Genomic DNA, 5,478 nt, shown 5'->3' with positions numbered 1-5,478 from the left:
GTAGGATCGGGTCGACTTTTGGTTACTGCCTCAATTAGCTGGTCAAGCTTGGCTGTCATTATCTCAGTGATAGACAGCTCGTCAGTCGAGTCAATTTTTGCTTTTCCCTTATGGGCAGCTTTCCTTTTGGAACCAGTACCATGACCATGGCGAACTGTCTTTCCTTTATCATTTGACAAGTTAGCGTGGGAAGTTGCTGGCTTGTCTTCTGATGCTGATGAACCAGTAGGTATCTTAACTGCTGCCTTAGATTTGCCAGTATTTCGTTTCACTGGCTTGTCTGCAGCTACTGGGTGACCAGTAGATTGGTCATCAGCTGGCTTAGCACTGGTAGAACTCGAACACGAAGGGGAATCAGTTGGTTTAACTTTTCTCAAATTGTTTTCAGTGATTTCCCTTTTAATACGTCTTTCTTTCGGAGTCATGTAGTAGATGCTTGAGGGGTCAGTAGTCTCATCAATTGAGTTACTGGCTTCTCTTGCTCTAACTTCATCCTCCAAAATTTCTTTCATGGCAGGTGGTGGGGACACAGTAGGTCTAACAAATTTGTTTGTCACAACCTTTTTACCTTCAACTATCTTGGCAAAAGTATTTGGCAAGACAGCTTCAGGATCAGTTTCAAGAATCGGGTCCATGAAAGTAACTTCTGCAATAGCAGCAGCAGCAGCATAGTCACCAGCAAAGAAGGCTTGAACTTGGGCAGGCACCTGCTCGTTAACACATTTAGCTGTGCGTTGAGCAGATGTGCACCATGAAGCAACAACTCTTTTGAGATTGTCCAGCTGGGTCTTGACTTCTGCTGCCTCAACGTGAAGAGTTTCTAAAGCAAAGTTTTGTTTTTCAAGTTTGGAAATTGTATCTTTTAAGATCTTAATTTCATCATTTTTGCCTTTGAGTTTTTCATTTAAAGATTTGTTATTAGATTTCAAACTCTCTTCACGTTTGCAGCTTCTGCATAAATCAATTCTTAGGTAGTCAAACATTTCAGCTTTTTCATCATCAGTATAAGTTCGAAAATTATCAACCTTATACATCATTTCAGTTTTCCATTGAGGAGAATCTCTGTTTTGATCAGCTTCCCTCATATCAGCCAAAAACGTACTACCACCATCATCCTCATCAGACTCCTCGACCTCTTTGGCCATCAAACACAGCTTTTTACCAGTAGCATAACCAGCACCATCATCATCAGTATCACTATCAGAAGATGAGGACGTGCTGGCTTCATCCCAGTCATGATGTTCAGCAACTAGAACCTTTTCTGGCTGTTTACCCTTCTTGTCAGTCTTTGCACTTTCCTTCATCTGAGCTTTCATAGCTTTGTACTTGTTTTTGTACTTATCAGCTTTTGAGAAAGAGTTAGCATGTGACGTGGAAGGTTTCTTGGACATGCATTCAGTAGCAAAATGTCCAACCTTCCCACAATTAAAGTACTCAGATTTAGGACCCTTGACTGACTTGCTGTTGTACCTAGCATTTGGCTTTTTGCTCCCTTTGTATGACTTGCTGGTTCAACTACGATTGAACCTTTTGAACTGCCTAGCCAGCAGAGCCATACCTTCAGCAAACCCTTCTACATCACTTTCATCTGTACTGCTTTCTTCAGACCCAGTACCACTTTTCTCAACACTATCAGCTGACTCTTGTTCTGCCAGTAACTTTTGAACCAGTAAAGCTTTTTGAGCTTTCTTCCATTTAGCAGCAACAATAAGAGCAGCATCATCATTTTTAGATGATTTTGAAGTGGTGAGGGCAGACTTAAAGTTTTCTTTCATGTTAAGTTCAAACTTGGCTTCTGCCTTCTCATGATTCCAAAGGGAACTGTAGAGAGAAGACAGGTTAAAGTTCTTTAGGGTCTGTGTGGTTCTTAATGGGTCAGTAACAGGTTTCCATTTACATGGCAGTGCATCAATGAATTTGTTCACTTGTTCAAATTCAGTGTAGGTCACATTTAAAGTGGTCAGGTCTGCTATCAAAGAGTTAAACCTAATGAAGGTTTGCTTAAGGGTTTCATTCTTATAGGCAAAGAACATTTCATATTCTCTTTTAAGAGCAATCATCCTGTTCTGCCTAACTTCTCCCATACCCTCATAGGTGACATCTAGGTAGTCAAGCATAAGCTTAGCATTTTCTTTTCCCTTGATCAGTTTGAACAGTGGGTTAGGCAAAGTTATGGCTAACAGGGTTCTAATTTTAGGGTCAAGACCAACTCGACGTTTATCCTCATCATCCCATCCAGAGGGAGTGAGAATAACCTCTCTGCCAGGGATGGCAGGAGTGTCAGCTGTTGCTGGTGCACTACCAACTGTCTCAGTGGGAACGAAAGGGCCATCTTTGGCAATTCCAGGCATGAGTGAATCCACAGACTCAAGATGGAGCATGAACCTTGTCTTCCAGGTTTCATACTCATCTTCATCAAACTTAGGTGGTCTGTTAGACGAGCCATTCTCAAGGTAAGCTGAGTTTGAATACGAAGCCATAAGAGAATTCAGATCCAAGATATTAATTATCAAGACTGATGCTCTGATACCAGTTGTTGGTCCCTTAATAACAACAGGAGTATTGTAGAGGGGGGGTGAATACAATTCTTTTCTTAATTAACTAGTCAGTTAAACACGTTTAGTATTCTGTAGTAAATAAGATAGAGTAACAGGTAATTTTCAACGGTTATTCTTTATTGATTAAATCAGAAAGAATCACAACTATCCTTGGCGGAAATGATAGTTGGTTGATACAGATTACCTAGATTATAGCTAAGAGATAAACTAAAGCTATTACACAGTTTGGACTCTAACAGATAAACCCACACCACTAGTTTTTACAATAGTGGATACAACAATATATATAGTAGTTCTATTAACCGTGTAATTAATCTATTGTCCACTAGTACATTGGATGCCTTGTACTTGTGGGGACAATTGTGTCAGAAGGCGTGCTCTCCTTCTTTCCTCTTAGGTAGCTATTTGCAGGAACACACCAATTCGGTTTGGCACTACCATTTGATTTAAACAAATGGAATGTTGTGTTCCCTAGGTATGAATAAAGTATAACACATGTCTGCACATGCGTTCCACTTCTGCATTCCCACGTGGTCTTGTAAGGTTACTTGTTAGCCGCCGACTCCTGTCCTTTTCTGTTCAACTTTGTCTTCGACTTCTGTTGAATAGTGCGTTGATGTAGACCACTCTGGGAAACTACCATGCTTGTAATGGAGCATGGCTGTCTTGTGTTGTATGCTGATATCCAGACTTACTGGTCCTTCATATGCTGAGTCACTTGATATTCTTGATTTGCTGGGTGCACATCCTGTGCTGATTCGAAGAATACATTTCTACCTTGTGCTGATAGACTAGGCAGCATACTAAACACTCGACACAGCTATATTAGCTGACTATACATAAACAAACTTGTGCTGGCTGCACATAACACTTTAGTGCAAATAAATATTGTTTTGTCATAATTAAATCCTTAATTATTTTGGGGACTCAACAGATATATATACATTAAATGTCTTTACAACGATAATCGTTACATATATGTCTCGTTTAAAAATCATTAAGTTAGTAGTCTTGTTCTTACATATGTAGTTCATTGTTAATATACTTAATGATATGTTTACTTATCATAGTATCATGTTAACTATATATATATCCATATATATGTCATCATATAGTTTTTACAAGTTTTAACGTTCGTGAATCACCGGTCAACTTGGGTGGTCAATTGTCTATATGAAACATATTTCAATTAATAAAGTCTTAACAAGTTTGATTGCTTAACATGTTGGAAACATTTAATCATGTAAATATCAATCTCAATTAATATATATAAACATGGAAAAGTTCGGGTCACTACAATTTCAGACCGAGTTAAAGTATCAATTTTATGCAGATACCATTTTTCCTTTGTTGCCATTTGAACATAGCGCGCCTCTGCAGCATTTTTAGCGGCAACTGCAGCCTCTAGTTCAAGTTGGGTAATTTTCAGTGCCTCTGCATCTTTTTCAATCTTTTCAGATTTGTCACGATGTATTTGATCAGAGCGCTCCAGACGCTTCAAATTATTGAATTCAGATGTAATATTCCAAATAATGCCTTGTGCTTGACATTTTCGAGCATCACCATCAGATAAGCTCTCAAAGAATTTAATAAGTGAAGGCGACAATATCGCTTCAAGATACTTCATAAAATCCTCATAATTACCAGGAGGGCCAGCTAGGAGAGTTGTTAATCCAATAGTATCTAAGTTGGGAATGCTTATTTGTGAACTGCTTTCCCCTATTCTGCTATGCTGAGTGGGAGGCGTAAGAGCAAGTTTCTTATGTGCTTCTTCTCTCGCTGCCAGGGTTAATTAAAATAACAGTTGTTATTCAAGAAGTTTTTCCAATCCAGAAAAGAAGATTCATAATTCAATATTGCATATTTATCAGGATCAACATTATAATAGCCACCATTGCTAGGCATATGGAAAAAGCAATAAAGGTTTTCTTCTGCTATTGATTCAAAAGAGAGGTTACCAGCAGCACGGCGTTTCCTCGAATTTGCTCAATTTAAAGGAGCATCATCCTCATCTTCAAGCTCATTTTCACATTAACTATTTTCAAGTGTCTGATCAGCTAATTTTTCAGATCTAAATTGCAGATCATTAAATCTGGTGTAACGCAGAGCGGCAAGCGGAGTAATCACTAAAAAACATAAGAATAACAGTAATTATTATTTATTATACATATAATAAAAATAGATAACCAAATCCTAATCAAATTATACCTTTATTTTTCACCATAACAATGGCACAACCGCGTGTTTCTGCATCCCATTCAGCATTAAGGGAGCATATAGAGAGCATATGTTCTGGATAATGACGATTTGAAATCTTCTCTTTTTTAATCACATTTAATACTTTTCGTTCTTCAGATGTTAACCTTGGATGAATAACTTTAGGAGGATCAAGTGACGTACGCCAATAGCTAGCTTGCAGGCACTCATTGGGGATAACTTCGCTACTAATAAAGAAGAATGTACTCTGCCAATTCTCATTTGTCTCACCAGGATTAAGCAAAAACCCATCCAGAGTAAGACAAAACCATCCTTTATCATAACGTTTTATGGTTGCAAGATTAGAAAAAAGACGAATAGAAGGGGTAATATCTCCAGTCATACAATACATCTCGAACAACATGATCTTACGAATGGACATAGGCTCAAATTGTCCAACGCTAACACCATAAAAACAGCAAACGTCCAGGTAAAATTTTGTAAAATGAATACGAAGGTGAGAAAAGTACAAAGCACGACCGTAAATAGCAACCTTTCCAAGAAGAGGGTGACAGGCACGATCATGTGGGCCTGGAACAACAGCATCGACACCAAAAAAATTTGGGAAAAGCAACTCTGACACGATCGAGGTAGATTGAAGAAATTCTGCTTGGAACATCTTCAACATTAAAAATAGCCATTGATTGGGAAGTTAAGAAAGGAA

Source organism: Rutidosis leptorrhynchoides, chromosome 6, assembly GCF_046630445.1.
Source record: "Rutidosis leptorrhynchoides isolate AG116_Rl617_1_P2 chromosome 6, CSIRO_AGI_Rlap_v1, whole genome shotgun sequence".
Classification (NCBI taxonomy): Eukaryota; Viridiplantae; Streptophyta; class Magnoliopsida; order Asterales; family Asteraceae; genus Rutidosis; species Rutidosis leptorrhynchoides.
Note: the sequence above shows the minus strand (reverse complement) of the source record.